Here is an 18,596-nt window from a genome sequence, read left to right as displayed (position 1 = left end):
CACCCAAGCTGGAGTGTGCAGTGGCATGATCTAGGCTCACTGTAGTCACCGCCTCCTGGGTTCGAGCAATTCCCCTGCCTCAGCCTCCCGAGTAGCTGGGACTACAGGTGTGCACTACCATGCATGGGTAATGTTTTTTTTTTTTTAGTAGAGATGGAGTTTCACCACGTTGGCCAGGATGGTCTCCATCTCCTGACCTCGTGATCCGCCCGCCTTGGCCTCCCAAAGTGCTGAGATTACAGGCTTTTTTCTCTGTTTCTGAGGGGCTGCTCATCTTACTATTTCTACACTTTCATTTTATTAATTAAATATGTGTGAGGACGAATTTTTACCTTATTAGTTTTGCTATAGTCTATTAAATTTGGGGTAAAATGTTCTCATTTTGTTTTTTATATGTTTTGAATTTGTGGTTTTGATGTTCTCTTTCACATTAGAGATGTTGTAAAGGCTTGTAAGAAATATTTTCATTTCTTGGTCAGGAGGTTTGTTGCTTGTAGTGTTTGTTCTTTTTTATATTTTGTCTTTTGTTGCATATGATTAAAAATGTGGCCTGTACCATTTTTGCTTTTTGGTATTTTTTAGAAGTAATTTTGAACTTGTTAAAAATGTTTTTTGAGTTCACAAATATGTGTTCTTTGTTGTAGAACATAAAGTAGATATATACCTAGTAGGGCAATTTTACTGATTATACTATTTCCACTCTGCCTTACTGACTTGTTTTCTGTTTCACCTGACAGAGGCTTGAGAGGTATATTAAAGTCACCCCTCCCGTTATGTTTCTTAGTGTTTCTTCTTATATTTCCAGCAAGTTTTCCTTTGTATATTTTGATGCCTTGGTGGTAATTTTTTGGCTCTCTTTTGATAGATGGTCTTTTGTGTTACCATTTCGGGATTCTCTGGAGTTAGAAAAGTATGCAGTGGTTATTGTTAGCATAGAGTCATCCTTGCTTATACATGAGGATACTGCAAACCAGAAAGTTCAGGTAACTGATACTAGAGCAAGGTCACATAGCAAGTGAGCGGCCAAGCCAGGAGTGCACATCCCTACAGCCCATGCCTTTAGCCTGCAGCCATCATTATCTTCTGGTATCTAATTCCATGAGAAATGTACCTGCTCTCTTTTCTGAAGTGACTCATCTACTGTATATATGCACTTATGGAATTCTTTATTATTAAAGTACAGTAATTTTACTCAATTTTTTTTCTCAGCATTGGTTGATGTGCATTCATTTTTCCAGGACCTATGAGACTTTTCAGAGTGTAGACTCAGGTCAATATATTAAAGTATTACAATACATAGTAAACAGAATATGCATATGTGTATATATATTGTATTTCCTTTCATATCTGTGATTCTTTTTTTTTTTTTTTTTTTTTTGAGACGGAGTCTCGCTCTGTCGCCCAGGCTGGAGTGTAGTGGCCGGATCTCAGCTCACTGCAAGCTCTGCCTCCCGGGTTCACGCCATTCTCCTGCCTCAGCCTCCTGAGTAGCTGGGACTACAGGCGCCCGCCACCTCGCCCGGCTAGTTTTTTTTTTTGTATTTTTAGTAGAGACGGGGTTTCACCGTGTTAGCCAGGATGGTCGCGATCTCCTGACCTCGTGATCCACCCGTCTCGGCCTCCCAAAGTGCTGGGATTACAGGCTTGAGCCACCGCGCCCGGCCTCATATCTGTGATTCTTATTTACAATTTGTAAATTTATTTCTAGTCATATGCTATTGATATGGTTTGGCTGTGTCCCCACCCAAATCTCAAATTGTAGCTCCCATAATTCCTCCATGTTGTGGGAGGGGCCTGGTGCCAGGTAATTGACTCATGGGCGTGGGTCTTTCCCGTGCTGTTCTTGTGATAGTGAATAAGTCTCAGGAGATCTGATGGTTTTATAAAAGGTAGTCCCCCCTGCACATGCTCTCTTGCCTGCTGCCACCTAAGATGTGACTTTGTTCCTCCTTTGCCTTCTGCCATGATTCTGAGGCCTCCCCAGCCACGTGGAACTATGAGCCCATTAAACCTTTTTCTTTATAAATTATCCAGTCTTGGGTATGTCTTTATCAGCAGCATGAAAACGGACTAATACAGTTATGGTTCCTGCATTTTTCAAATGTGCTTTTTTTTGTGGCAATAGTTGTGCTTCTTGCTTTCTTGCTTTGATGCAGTGTTACGTCCTATAAAAGCATTTCTTTTCTCCTCAGTTTTTTCTAAGTACTGCTAAATCCTTATTCATCATAAAACATGTTTTCTTACCACATTTTGGCCATTTATTTCATCCATGTGATTTAGAATTTATTTGTGAATTTAGTTGTCATTTTCAAAATTAAAATTAAAGGAAATGATCTCCACCTCTTTCTTTCCCTCTTCTGCCCAGCCCACCCTTTCTCACTGTTTACGCTATATTCTTTTCCTTTAGTGGGGCTTGGAGGGTTGACTAGGAGACAAAATGTTGATATCAGAAACATGCCAATTTGTCTTCTTTTGCTTTCCTCCTTTGCCTTTTATTTTTTTATTGTTCATTTTTAAAAAGGCAAGTAACTGGTCTTCTTATTTGCCAGAAAAAGGATGTTCACTTCAGATGTGTGAATTCTTCTCTTATAACATGAGATCCAGGAATGTTGATTGTCTCTCAGCTTCCCAGGGAAAAGCAGTCTCTGTCATTGGTAACTGGCACTCTTTGATTCATCTCTGGTTTTACTGCCACTCCTGCAACAGAATCCACCTCAGTGAAGACAGAGTGGATTCCATCTCAAAGGGTAGGTGTCCCCCAGATTTAAATTTTTTCCGTCTGTAGCATAAGCAGGCTCTTTAATGGAATTTGAGCTTTAGAGAAACGCTGTATCTACTAAGCATTTGATTTGGTGTGGTTACAGACATTTTTCTCTTTAAACCTCCTCTTTCGCTGCCAGGCTTCAGGTGAAACACTTGCTGCAAGGGTATTATTACTTACTTGGTTTCTACCACCTGCTAAACTATTACAAAGTTTATCTCCTCCTATAGTTCCACCTCTGTAGCCTCAGAATATTGTTTACAGGATGCAGAAAGGTGGCTCCAGAAGGCACATTGAGGAACTTACTCGGGGACCTTCCCATAGCTCCAGTCCCAATCCCTGTCTAGTGTGAGACATCAGTGGGTATTTTTGAGAATTTCCTTATTTTCAATGATAAGTTTATTATTTATCATTTCTTGCAGAAGGAAACCCTGTTCTGATTTTTAGAATCTTCACTACATTTGGTCCCAATAGTTTCAGACCCAAATGATACATCTGGATATGTATGCCATACCATTGAGACCATTTCTGCTATTAGTGTGAATAATTTCTTTATTGTTTTTGCTTCTTTTGGTTTAATTTTACTCAGCTTGGGAAGGGGGAGCTTCACAACTTCCTGAAATCCTGTACCTTTGCACACACCTTTCTTACAATCTTTCTCCCTCTCTATAACATTGAACTAGTTTAGCTTTTTAAGACGTTTATATTTACCTTCCTTTTATTTAGTTATGTGTACATTAGACTAGTGCTGTTCCAATTGTCTACGGTTAAGGACAAGTTGGTTTTTAAATTTTCCAATCTGTTGTAGACCCTTGTCTTTATGAAGTACACTAAGCATTGAATTTGCAGAAAGTAAAGTAAAAATAAGACATACAATGCAAACCTGAATTTTTGTTATTAGATTCAACAGATATAACATTACCTACTATTTGAGTTCCTAAATGCTTACTCTCAATTTCTCTTCTTAGTCATTGAAGATGGATCTCAAACAATATGCAACCAGGCTATGGTCCATGAAGCCCCCTTTAAGTAGCATTGCCATATGCCCCTCAAGGACAAGGGCAAGGTCTTTCTAACCCTGTGTGTCCCCCCGTGCCTGCCTAGCACTATGTCCCACAAATAGCACCTATTGAAAAATAACTGTTGACTATGGGTAAGACAATAATACCCTAAGTAGCAAGTGCCTCTTAAGGTGAAAACTCTTGAGTTTATTCTTGACCTTCACAACTTCCTTTTGCCTTGGGAAGACGCAGGTGCTAGAATCTGGATTTGCAGCCAAGGCCCAGAGAAGAGTGGGTCTACGCACATAAGGCCTTTTATCCATGCTGTTTTATTTGACCCAAGACATTTTCCCTCATCTGCTGTTTCATGTCTCTATTGGGAGTAGAAAGCATAGTGTGAAAGACAAGGCAGGATATTAACCGGACCAGGGCCTGGGCCAGGTGTGAGCATTCTGTCTTCTGTCTGTCACTTTATTTATCATCCTTCTATGAGGATCTCTTGAGGACCCTCTGACTCCCAGTCACACAAACGTGGACTCTGCTTGAGAAGCATGTTACGATGAAACAATTGTTGGGTGTAATATGGTCCTGGAACTAGGAATCAAGCCTATATATTCCAGTTTATTCTCCTCCAGGGCCAATTTGAAGAGAGTGACTGAGGAAGTAGCCCCACTTAGGATGGTAGCTGGGCTGAGAGTCCAACATCAGCAGGGGGAAGTCACAATAATGAATAGGACTAAAAGAGGGGACTTCACTTACCCATCAAATGGAGTGCAGCTCTCGTACCAAGAGTCAGTGGTGTGCAGAGTACTGAACACCCACTGGGGATCCGCAGAGATGGATAAACCAGGAGCCCTGCTCTTGAAGGATGGGGAGGAAAAGCCAGAGAAAGCTCATGATGAGGTAAGGCACATGTGTAAAGGGCATAGAAGACTAATACCTAAAGTGCTAGTGTAACAAGGATGGAGGAAGGAGTAACTTTTAAGGGCAAAAGGTCACTTTCCAGATTATTAAAATATATTTTTAAAATTTTTTTATCTCCATAGGTTTTTGGAGAGCAGGTGATATTTGGTTACATGAGTAATTTCTTTAGTGGTGATTTGTGAGATTTTGGTGTACCCATCACCCAAGCAGTAAACACTGAACCCAATTTGTAGTCTTTTATCCCTCTCCACCTCCTACCCTTCCCCTGAGTTCCCAAAGTCCTACTATAACCCTAAATTGTAGGCATATATGGAAAATAATTTATTTGTTGACCTCCCTATTTAATATCCTTCCTCTACCAACTCAGGTCATGATCTAATTTTGCACGTATTTTTTTTCTCCTATTTCTCATGATTGTGTTTACAGTTTCTTTGTCTATGAGCTTGTCTAATGCTAACTTTTGATCAGAGGTGTTGTTAGTGTGTGTGAAATGCTTGGAAGAGTATCTGGCAGATGGCAGGCATTCTATCAATGGTTTTACCCTTGTTTTTGGCTTTCTGGACCCAGCTATCTGGGGAAAGGCTATCAATTACGATAACTGCAAGATATCAAGTTGATGAGAGAGTGAACCCCTTGAACAGGCAGGGGGAGGATTTGAGTCCAAGGATAAAAGGTGACAAAATTGTCCAGAAACAGTGCAGAAGAGCTAATTTCTTGGCAGTTACAGAAAATGTATTGTTGTGGGGTTTTTTTTCCTTTTAGATGGGAAAGGGGCTTTATCTCCTTAGAAGTTTCAGGTAGATCTTTTCAAAACCCCACAACCTGACATATTGTTTGATAAATATTTGTTGATTTAGTGGATGAGCCTGCAAAAGCTATTCTCATATATGCCAACATTATCCCTAGGGAGACATTGAGTCTGTTGGATCCAATGACCTTGGATAGCTTAGAATGATTTGGTGATCTGGCATTAGACTTAGGAATAGGTGTAACCGGTTTGAAGTCTTATAAAAGCACAAGTAGACTGGGAATCAGGGTAGCTCAAACTATTTGGTGTGAAGTTTAAGCTCTGTGTTTCATTTCATAGCTGGACATAAGCATTGCTATTTTCTCGACTAGTAGTTCTCAACTGGTGGCAATTTTGCTCCCCATGGAATATTTGGGGATGTCTGGAAACATTTTTGGTTGTCACCACTGGGGAGTGGGGATGCTACTGGCACCTAAAGGGTGAAGGCCAGGGAAGCTGCTAAATATCCTATAGGACAATGCCCAGGTCAATGCCCCGCTCCTCCCACTACAAAGCATTATCTGGCCCTAAACATCAATAATGTAAAGGTTGAGAAATTCTGTTCTAGACAGACTTTCTACTTTAAAGAGCAACCCAAGGGAAATTATTCTTAAAAGTTTTCCTCTGAAAGGGAACTTGACAATTAACAGCTCAGAGTCCCTTTAGACCCAATTCTCTATGTGGTTGGATAACCCGTGGGCCTTCTAAATGTATCCATATCACTGTGGTTGCAGATTGGCAGCCCCCCTCCCCCATATGCAAGGGAGGCTTGAGCCAAGTTCTTTATGGCCCCGCCCTAATACTGCTGTCTGGTTAAATATTGCCAAGCCTTGGACATCGTCACAAGTAACGTGCTTGAGAAGGATGCAGTAATGAAGACAGTGATCTGATTGGGTCCTACCCTGGGTGATCTGTCAGTAAGGCAGACGGAGAGAGGTCTGTAGGACTTGTATGAAAAGTGTTTCAACTTCAAACAACCAATAAACAGTGCTCAGCGCCCCCTCTCTCTGCCTTCCGTGCTGCCTTTTGACATGCAATTACCACACAGGGATTCTACTGGACTACAGCTCAAGGCCATTGAGGTTTTGCTCTTGCCAACTTGCAGAGAATTCCCGGACTAGCAGACCAGGTGGACAAGGGCCTTTGGAGCTAGAAGGTGACTTTCATTAAAATGACTCAGCACTCTCCACAACCATGCCTGAGATGTGTGCTTCAATTCTGTTCAGACTAAACCACTTCACAGTGCAGCTAGCAAAAAGAAGGCTTTTAACATTCACCTGTAGCTATTCTGAACAATAATAAAGATGTCACCAAGACTTATTTCAAACAGTTTACTGTGTGTCAGTTGCATAGAACTTAGATGAAGCAAGATCACTCCCAGGAGGTATATTCTCCTCAGGTTCCACCCTGGATCTGCGGGAGGTGCAGAACCTTTGAGCAGGCACTGACCGGGCTTCCTCCATGTGGCAGGAATTTGCAGATACAGATCAGAAGGAGGAGGAAGCATATAAAGTGCAGAATGCACAGAAGCTGAATTCAGCTCAGCCTAGGACAGCAGGAGAAGATGGAGAAGAGGTACCCACAGATCCTAAGAGGAGGTTGGAGGATGCTGAGGGCAGAGAAACCTCCATGGTGATAACAGCACAAGAACAATTGAGATGAGAAAGGACCTTGCCATTGACAGTCATCATTTGCTCCTTTGCTCTGTTTGTCCATGTACGTTCTTGTGTGTTTATGCCTCTTTCCTGCTTCCCTTCCTCCTTCCCTTTTATGTCATTGTTTCATCTTTCTTCCTGTTGGCCACAGCTCCTTACCATAATCAGAGCTGTGTGCCCCAGCAGTGCTCAGCTACGAAACTGCTGTGACCTTAAACCCTGGGGAGCCAACCGTAGAGCCTAACCCTGCTAAGTCAGACCAGGGAAGGATCATTTCCAAAGAAAAAGCAAACCTTTTTATTCCTAATTTTTTCTCTTTGGGTGTCAAATGGAAACTGGGCAAGATAGAATTATTCAGTTTACCTCTACACTTTACCTTTAGAGTTGTAAAACAACAACTTCAATCCAGTGAAATAATTTATTAACTCAATGAGACAACTGCTCCATTTGGGAACTTTATAATCAGGTAGAGGAGAAAGACATGTACATTAATATTGCTGCACCACTCTTTGAAGCAGGCCTGATTATGTCCATTTAAAAAATAAGTTAGCTGAGACTAAGAGATTAGGGGTAAAAAAAAAAAAAAGAACTAAATAGATATTGGCTCTGAACTATATGGAATAGAATATTTGATTACAAATAGAAACCTTTTTTTAAGATAAAAGTTTTAATATATTTATTTGAAGCTTTGAGGGTGATTGGCATAAAGAGAAATTTTTGATAATAATTAAGATGTAATTACAACCCCATTAGCCACATTTTTTTGCACGTAAAAGCTTGGCATATCTCATCCATCTCACTGCTTTAAAAACTATATCGTAGTCCATTGGGGAAAGGAGACAGGAGATAAGAGTCATAAAACAAAAGATCCAAAGATTTCAGTTGCTGTGGTGGATGAATGAAGTTCTTCCTGTGGAATTTTCCAATATAACCAAGCGATCTTGGGTCCCATAGCCAGTGTTTGCCCTTGAAAGTAGACTTGGAGCAGTTGGAAACATGTTACATGATCTCTATCAGCCATCTGTAAGTTTATTAATTACCCCTATTATTATTACCAACTGTGAGATTTGTAGAATGTTACTTAACTTTTTAAGACTTGTTTCCTTATTTGAAAGAAATATGGATTAAAATAATAATTATCTTAATAAATTATAGATTTATTATTATTGAAGTTTGCCTATTTATAGCTTGCTCAAGCCAAGAGAAATGCCTCTTCTCTCTCCCATATTTCCATGCAGTAGATTCTTTCATTTCTTTCAGAAGGTGACAGTCTTAAAATTCCAAGTTACATTTAGCTGTAGATTTGGAACTTTCCTCCTCTGCCTAAGCAAATTTAAATCAATTCCTATTGTTTAATAAATGCAATCATTCTGGCAATTGATATCGATACCTGGCCTTTCACATCTCTCCTTTTTACACTCACCTCTCCTGTCTCTTCTCTTCCCTCTTCCCTCCCCTCAACCCCACAAGTTTGCTGTGGTTTTCAAAAATTTTCAGATATAAAAATGTTTTATTGTTGTTTGTTTTGGTGGCATAGAATCCTTTTTTTTTTTTTTCCCAGAGAAAACATTATGCAAAGGACTAATATATAAAACAGACTAATGCTGACCTGCTGTCTTTAACATGGGGGATAGGTGTTTGCTCCCACTCCCTCCCCACTTTGATTATTTTACACTGTATTTCAGAGGAGCCATGAGGCGTTTTCAAAGGAACCTTAGGATTTCAGCAACTATATCTTAAGAACCACTAGTCCACATGAATGAGATAACAATGTTAGTTCTCCCATTCCCAGGAGGTGTGTAGAAACTGTCCTAGCTTAGATGGGGGGAGGCAGGGGTGGGAGGTGGGAAGACAGGGGAAAGAGCATACTTCCGTGTGATTCCCCCCAGGGCCCACAAGAAATGCATGAGATACGCACCCTGGCCTGGATCTGGCTGTATGGGGCTCTAAACATCTGTGAGGAACCAGAGCATGCAATTCAGTCACACATATGTCTCAAAATACATTGATACTTTGGTCTTTCAACATCACCTGCCATACAACCTGCCTAACCAAAAGCTAAGCACATTTTCCATCACCAGGCCTTGGTACTCACGGCTTCCCACTCCTGCACTAATGCCCATCCTTCTGTCTCTGCCTGGCTGTCTGACTCACTCAACCTCCAAGGCCTTCTCCATGAGCTTCTCCCCAGTTTCTGGAGCCAGAATTCTTCTTTGGTGTGTTTGTTCATTTGTGCCTCCCCAACATTCTTCTGTCTCCCTCACAGACAGGAGAAATGCCCACTCACGCTCACTAGATGGATGCCATGGTGATCACGTCCTGGGTCATCTACCACCCTATTACTGTCAGTAATTACATCACAAAGTACCCATCAGGGGCCAGACCCAAAGGAGGAGTCTTATAGACATTATCTTTGATTGTTGACCACTCCACATTGCTTCATTAGTTAGCAGTGTTGCCTGCTAACTCAGACCAGAGAAGGATCATTTCCAAAGAAAAAGCAAACCTTTTTATTCCTAATTTTTTTCTCTTTGAGTGTCAAATGGAAACTGGGCAAGACAGAATTATTCAGTTTACCTCTACAACACTCCTATTTTTCATCCGATTCTGAGCTTCAGTGAGAGTCTGTAACAAAAGTACCTCTCAGTGAGACAATTTTTATCTTGGTTCTCAGTGATTATAACGAACTATTGAGCAACTGTTTTTTTCCTGGAAAGTCAAGTTATCAGTTTTAGGTGGCTTTTATCTATTCATAATCCAACTTATTTGTAAAAACCCAATACTTCCTGTGCAAATACTTTACTTAGGCTAGTTCATCACCCCTTGCCTGATTACAGAACTTTTTTTTTTTTTTTTTTTTTTTTTGAGACGGAATCTCGCTCTGTCGCCCAGACTGGAGTGCAGTGGCGCAATCTCGGCTCACTGCAAGCTCCGCGTCCCAGGTTCACGCCATTCTCCTGCCTCAGCCTCCCGAGTAGCTGGGACTACAGACAACCACTACTACGCCTGGCTAAATTTTTGTATTTTTAGTAGAGAAGGGGTTTCACTGTATTAGCAAGGATGGTCTCGATCAGAACTATTTTTTTAATCAAGGGCAGTACCCATCAGTTGGGCACAGTGGCTCATGCCTGTAATCCCAGCACTTTGGTAGACTGAGGTGGGTGGATCACGAGGTCAAGAGATCGAGACCATCCTGGCCAATATGATGAGACCCTGTCTCTACTAAAAATACAAAAATTAGCTGGGCATGGTGTCACGCACCTGTATTCCCTGTTTCTTGAGAGGCTGAGGCAAGAGAATTGCTTGAACTCAGGAGGCAGAGGTTGCAGTGAGCCAAGATCTCACCACTGCACCCCAGCCTGGAGACAGAGTAAGATTCCATCTCAAAAAAAAAAAAGAAACTATTACAGTGGGACAAATTATATCTACAAATATTTATTGAGCACTATACCACATCCAGTGCTGAGTATGAAGACAAACATAAAGATAAATACTATGTTCTAATGAAGGAGACAGAGCCCTTGTCCTCAAGTAGCTGATCAAGTACAAGGCAAGAAATGCTGGCACATGACTAACTGGAAACTTTCATTTGTTGTTTATATTCAGTTTTGTGTTGGGAATTTATGGCATCTTACAAAGAAACATACAACACAGAAAAAGCTAAAGACTTAGAAGTGAGGAAGAAAGATTAGGCAAAGGGAAAACAAGGTCAACCAGAGCTAATATTGAGGCCAGTTCACAAAATACATGCCCTGGAAACTGCTGGAAAGCAAGGACCATCTCTGTTTTGTGCACAGCTATCCCCAGTGGATGGCACAGTGCCTGCCACACTCAATAAACAACAGATGAAATGAGTGCTTCTTCCATTGTAGACCATGTAGCAACTCTATTCATGATCAGCAAAACCACATTTGGTGAATCCAAAATTTAAGGCCACCTTCTCTGGACCCAGACTACATTGAAAAGTTGGAAGCTGGAGACCTTACTGCCATATCTTTCAATTTGGGATGGATGTATCTTGTTTGAAAAAAGAGGATGGGAGAATATGTGTTGCAGTCTTGGTTGCACTAGTCTAGTGGCTATTATTTTTCAAACGTATTTCTCTTTAATTTCATCATTATTACCTTTTCTTTTGACAGGTAGGGTTTTTCTCCCCATGTTTATGTTTTTCTTATTTCCAACTGAACGTACTTAGAAAGCAGGAACCAGATAATCTTCATCTTTGCAACTTATTCTTGCTTCTTGAGCATGTAGCACAATACCTTGAACATGGTGGGCACTAAATAATTACTTTTTAACTGTTTACTCTTGTGGGCATCGACAAGTGCTAACTCAGTTTGAGTCAGGAATATGTTGTGCAAATGATGATGGTGAGCTGCAAAGCCTCATTTGTATATTGACAGCTAGTAGGGTTCAAAAAGCCATTGTGTGAAAAGATATATCAATGTGCACGTGGGGGTCTGATGATTTTACCAGCCAGAGTGCATTCTTTGGTAACCTGATTCTAGACTTTAGTGATTCCAAATTTGAAGTAGGGATAGAAGAATGTAAGACAGGAGGTCTGGGAGGAAAGGGGCTGTGGCACACAAGGCAAGCACTAAGTGGTGTGAGATGTTGGATGCAGTGTGTGATGAAGAGAGGGGAGAATACGTAAGAAGCTTTTAAGCAGTGATTATTGAAAAATACATAAATAAAGCAAAGGAATTTTAAAAAGTAATAGCATGGATTACAAATTGGATCTTTTAAACAGTGTTCTCTAAGAGAGAAGACTAACGGTGGATATATGTTTTAAAACTATTAACCTTGCCGCCTGTCCTGTTTGTTCAATGAGAAACTGCACTAGTACTAGATTGTATGTGACTAGGGAATTATTCTGGTTACAACAAGAAACATATTTTTACTTCAAAACACACACTCTTTGTTATACCAGTCATAATTACTCACGTAGTGAATTAGGAAATTATACAACCAGGGAAAAGTAGAGCAAAACTCTTTATGCATTACTTCAATTTAAAAAACAAAAAAGTAATTTCAAAGCCTAAAAACCAATAAATGTCATGAGTCAACTCAAAGAGCAATGAGACCCTGTTTTCACCTAACAAATTAGTAAATATTTTGGAAAATACTGACATATATTAAGTGAATTCCTTACAAGTTTTTAATGTCTGATATGGTTTGGCTGTGTCCCTACCCAAATCTCATCTTGAATTGTAGCTCCCATAATTCCCACATGTTGCAGGAGGGACCCAGTGGAAGATAATTGAATCATGGAGGTGGTTTCCCCCATACTGTTCAGGTGGTAGTAAGTCTCACGAGATCTGATGGTTTTACAAGGGGAAACCCTTTTGCTTGGTCCTAATTTTCTCTCTTGCCTGCTGCCATGTAAGATGTGCCTTTTGCCTTCCACCGTGATTGTGAGGCCTCCCCAGCCACATGGAACTGTGAGTCCATTAAACCTCTTTTTCTTTATAAATTACTCAGTCTTGGGTATGTCTTTGTCAGCAGTGTGAAAACAGACTAATACAATGCCCAGCCCAAAAAAGAAAATTAAAATTCCATATATTACTGGCAGGATTACTAATTGAATAAAAATTTATGGAAAAAATCTGATAATGTATATTAAGCTACTTAAAACTATTTGTACCCTTTGGTGGAATAAGTATCCTAAAGCAGTAATCAAAAATTGAAACAGAATATGAAGTATTATATAGCCATTAAGAATCAGGTTTTAATGAATATATAAATATTCATATATATGTATGTATATGTGTATCTACATATTATGTGACTTCAATTCTGTAGAAATATGCATACTCATACAACAACATGCCTGAAAGGAGATGCTCTAAATGTCAGGTTTTATTGGACTGTTAGAATTATGGGTGAATTTTTTCCTGCTTTTAAAAACAAAATTTGTATGGGTGGGTATGGCTTTAATAATATAACACAAATAAACATTTTTTGGAAAAAAAAAAAAAAACTAGTTCATAACCTAAGCCAGTCTCATTTACTTTGCCTAACAAAGGATTCTGTTAAATTTTCTAAAAACAAAAACAAAAACAAAACCCCTTGACATGCAGACCTATCAAAGAGATTTGTCGCTGTCTCTTCAAAGGAGGAAATTCTGTTTCAAATTCATCCTTATCTCAAAGCAGCTAATCTGATTTTATCAGTCATCAGCAAAGCCCTTAGCTTACATAATTTATGAATTTCTAGGCTCCATCCCTACAGGGCAAGACTCAGTATTTAATGGAAACCATTACACTGTTAGATTTCTAGAGCTCCTCTAACATGTTGGCTTGGAGAAGCCTCCAGTCTGAAGTATTGAGTGGTCATCTAGAGCGTATCTGTTTGGTCTAACAGCACTAGAGAGAAATGCAGAGGTGAAAACAAGATGAGGAAGTTAGGGTGCGCACATGTTAGCCCTGGGATAGGACGCCTGGAGAAATGACCCCAGGACACAGGTGGCAAAAGTAGGTGCAAAGATGATTCTACAATGAACTTCTAGGGATTGATGTTTTCATGAAAAATTATCTAATTGTCAGAAGCAGAGGGACCTCTCCTGGCTGCAAGACATTCCCAGACTAGCCTCCTTTTCCTGGGCATCTGCTGTCTGAAAAAGCTTTGTGTATCTGTTTTGCATTAACAGTGTAACTCATCTTCAGCCTTATCCAAAATTGGACCTGGACTTGCTCTTCTGCACCTCTTCACTTTGCTTTCCTTCTGTTGCCGGTGTTAGAACAGAATTTAATTTGTTCATCCTTAAAGGCTTTTCCATTACTAGATTTCTCAGGAAGTTCTGACACTGGTATTTATTCCCCTGACAAGTAGGCTTTGAGGATGAATCGCATGTGACTTGTCAGGTGCATTGAAAACAAATCTCCTGGCAATAAGGGAGTTGCTATGAATGGTGTTCCAGCTCTGTTTCAGGAGGTAGTATGATTCTGGGACAAGTAGTGCAATTGTGGAACCATTTTATTTTTAGAAATATCATTCTCAGTCTCATGTCTGTTGGCAAAAGTAATAACAGTGAACACACTGCAAGGATGCCTTTGGAAGTAGAGGGGCTGCAGGTATTCAGGTAATGGTCTGTAGTAAGAGAGATTGTGGGATGCTGGGATAAAATGTCTTTCTCCAGAGATGACAGAAAGGAAAAGGATTCCATAGTCATCTCTTGGGTTCATCTGCAGTCTGCTTTTTGCCCTTTCACAAGAAAGCATAAAAGTAAAGAGGGTGAAGTCCAATGTTCCATGCCTTTTGTCTAGCTGACAGATGCAGAGAAGGCAGGCCACAACCTCCTGAGCAGCCTACCTCTGACATTCTTCCCAGAAGTCATGCTGTATGCAGAACAACCTGAATACAGATCCTGAGAATATAGATCTTTTGGTTACAGAAATTCTCAAATTTCGGGCATCTTACAGGTGTTCCCCCAAGTTGACGGTCCATTCAGACTTCCCTTTGTCTTGGTCACTGGTGATGCGTTATCCTCCATCAGCCATGTTCCTGCTCTAGCTGTAGACACTTGGCAGTGCTGATGTTGTTCTCACCCGCACTCACTACAGCTTCATCCAGGGAGACCAGGCCAGGTGCATATGTTGTCAACTTATAGCATGTCCCATCCATTCCTTCATTCATTTGTTTAGGTTAGGAATGAAAGGATAGGTGATGTCAACTTATTCCTCTCTTTCTTCTCCTTCTCCTCCTCCTTCTCCTTCCCCTCCTCCCTCCTTCTTCTCTCTCCTCATCCTCCTTGTTCTACTCCTCCTTCTTCTTCCTCTTTACTTTACCTGTGCCATGGATTTAGGTCAGGTAAATATGTGATTTGGGTTCCCCAGTAAGCTAAGCTTCCTATAAGTGTTACTAAAACATACCCCATTACTATGGCCATCACTCCTAGTAAGTAGCATTCCTCAGCTTACATACCAGTGCAGAATCTTTCTCTAGCTTTAGTGTGTATCCAGGTCAATGCTTGTTAAAAAGGATCTCAATCAGGGTGCAGGGATCTCACTTTTAATAAAGTTCCCAGGTGATTCTTCTGCAGGTCGTCTCTTTGATTAGCTAGATGAAACATGATGCCATACACGACCCATTTTATGGCTAGATGGGGTCAAAAAGCACCCAGTTCATGATAGGCAGTTCAGGTCACTTGGTGACTTGATGGCCCATAGTCAAACATTCAGTTTCCACAAAAGCCCAGTAACAGGACAAGAGCTGTCTCTCAAAGGGAGAGTAGTTATCTGCAGAAGATGGCAGGGCCTTTCTCCAAAATCCTTGAGGCCTCCACTGTGATTCACCTATGGGAGCCTGCCAAAGGCTCGAAACAGCATTCCTATCTGCCACTGATACCTCAAGCACCATTGGATCTGCTGGGTCATATGGCCCAAGTAGCAGAGCAGCTTGCACAGCAGCCTGAACTTGTTGCAGAGCCTTCTCCTGTTCTGGACCACACTCAAAACTGGCAGCCTTTCAGGTCACTCAGTAAATGGGCCACAGTAACACATCCAAATGAGGAATGTGTTGCCTTCAAAATCCAAATAGGCCCACCAGGCATTGTCCCTCTTTCTTGGTTGTAGGAGGAGCCAAACGCAGCAACTTATCCTTTACTTTAGAGGGACTATCTCAACAGGCCCCACACCACTGGACCCCTAGAAATTGTACTGAGGTAGAAGCTCCCTGAATTTTAGTTGGACTTATTTCCCATCCTCTGGCATGCAAATGTCTCACCAATAAATCCAGTGTGTTTGCTACTTCTTGCTCACTGAATCCAATCAGCATAATGTCATCAACGTAATGGGCCAGTGTGATATCTTATGGAAGTGAAAAAGGAATCAAGGTCTCTCTGAATAAGATTATGACACAAAGTTGGAGAGTTGATATACCCCTGAGGTAGGACAGTAAAGGTATGTTGCTGGCCTTGCCAGCTGAAGGCAAACTGCTTCTGGTGGGCCTTATGGACAGGAATGAAGAAAAAGACATTCGTCAAGTCAATGACTGCATAGTAGGTACCAGGAGATGTGTTAATTTGCTCAAGCAATGAAACCACATCTGGTATAGCAGCTGCAATTGGAGTCACCACTTGGTTAAGTTTATGATAATCCACTGCCATTCTCCAAGATTCATCTGTCTTTGCACAAGCCAAATAGGAGAGTTGAATCGGGATGTGGTGGGAATCACCACCCCTGCATCTTTCAAGTCCTTGATGGTGGCACTAGTCTCTGCAATCCCTCCAGGGATGTGATATTGTTTTCAATTTACTATTTTTCTAGGTAGAGTCAGCTCTAATGTCTTCCATTTGGCCTTTCCTACTATCATAGCCATCACCCTGCCAATCAGGGAGCCAATGTGAGGTTCTGCCAGCTGCTAAGTATGTCTATACCAATTATCCATTCTGGCACTGAGGAAATGACCACAGGATGAGTCCAGGGACCCACTGTAAGTCAGATCTGAGCTAAAACTCCATTAATTACCTGACCCCCATAAGTCCCTACTTTAACTGGAGGACCACAATGACATTTTGGGTCCCCTACAATCAACGTCAGCTCAGAGCCAGTGTCCAATAGTCCCTGAAATGTCAGATCATTTCCCTTTCCTCAATGCACAGTTACCCTGGTAAATGGCTGGAGGTCTTCTTGGGGGAAGGATGGGGGAAAGATTCACTGCATAAATTGTCAGTAATGTAGTGGGGTCCTTCCTCAAGGGTATCTGGCCTCCTCTTCATTCAAGGGGTTCTGGGTCTGTAAACTGGCTCAAGTCTGGAAATTGATTGAGGGGCTGTGATTCTCTGTTTTTATAATTCAAATTAGTCTGTTGTCCATTCGACCTAGAAGTTTTCTGTTTGTATAGTTTAAGTAGGAATGCCGTAGGCTTCTATCGATTTCACTTCTAGAAACGCCATGATTAATTAGCCAATGCCAAAGCTCTACACAAGTCGGACTATTCTGATTGCCACTTTGCCTCTGCTGTCCATTATAGTAGCTACGCCCACCTTGCCTTTGATGGTTGAATGATGCCACTTGGCCCCTGCCACCTTAGGATCCAATTATTCCCATTGTATTTAAATTGTGTAGTTGAGTGACTGCAGTTCACACCATTAGATCTGACATTCCTCTACAGGAGAAGAGCAATTACAGGGCCCTTCAAAGATGCGGGTGCTGCCCTCACAAATCTATTTAACAAGACATTGGTCAAGGGTATATCTTCTGGACCCTCCCAGCTGGGATGAGTAGGTCTAACGTGACTAAGCCACTCCATCATCCCAATCTCCCTAAGCCTTTTGATCCCTTCCTCTACATTAAACCAAGGGAGATAAGGCATTTCCAGCTTGCTCATAGTGGGCCATCTTTTAATCCATATTTCAGCTAACCAAGCAAATAAACTATTAGAACATTTTTTAACTCCCTGAGCTGCAACATTAAATGCAGAGTCCTGACTTAGTAGGCACAAATCAGTAAATTCAGCCTGATCCAACTCAATGTTCCTTCCACCATTGTCCCATACCCTTAATACCCATTCCCATGGCTGTTCTCAAGATTGCTATTTGTATAAATTAGAAAACTCAAACAGTTATTTTCAAGTGTAGTGCACCTCCTCATGGGTCACACTATCAACCTCACCTCCAGGGGCCCGCCGGGACTTTAGTTCTAGTTATAGGTCTAGAAGCAAATGGGGGTGTTAGAGGTAGCTTCTGAGGAGAATCAACATTATCTTGCCTGGCAAGTGCCTCAGGGGAGGCCATCACTGTTGCCTCAGGCAGCACAGGGTTTATCTCCTCAGACAAAGGTAGAAAGGCTGATGGCACCATGGGTCAGGGAAGGGATGTTGCCACTACTGGGGATTGGGAAGCTGTTCCTTCTGGCAAAAAAGGTTCATCAGAATTTACAAACTCAGTGTCCCCAGCTTCTTCAGGGTCCTCCCACACATCCCCAGTCCAAGTTTCAGGGTCCCATTCTTTTCCAATCAATGCCCTCACTTTAGCAGTAGACACCTGGCAAGGCTGTACATGCATCTTTCATTGCAGATCAGCCACTTGCATGATAAGAGCTTGTGTCTGTTTTTCCACAATTTCAGCTCTTTCTTTACAGGAGATAAGACTCTCACTCAGGGGCAATCTTAGCAGATTTGAGACTCAGTATCTGCTTATAAAGCTGAGAGACAGAATCCCTGAGTTTATCATTTTCTTTCATCACTTTATCCACCAAACTTAGGAGCAACCAAACAGCTTCCATTATGTTCCTTGGTTCTCCAGATATGGTCAAAGGTAGCACAGAGTCATTAAACTCCTTGCCTTTCACAACAGGTGAATCAGGAGTGTCAAATGCATTGATTTTGCATAACTCTCTAAACAGCTCATGCCAAAGTCTATCAGTGTTTTCTATACTATTAGAAGTAGAGTCCTTAGCATTTTTGGGCCTAATCATATTAAGCAGCGAACTCCAGAAACCCCAAAATCAATTAAAAACCCTATGCTT

This window comes from Macaca fascicularis, chromosome 2, assembly GCF_037993035.2.
Source record: "Macaca fascicularis isolate 582-1 chromosome 2, T2T-MFA8v1.1".
Classification (NCBI taxonomy): domain Eukaryota; kingdom Metazoa; phylum Chordata; class Mammalia; order Primates; family Cercopithecidae; genus Macaca; species Macaca fascicularis.
Note: the sequence above shows the minus strand (reverse complement) of the source record.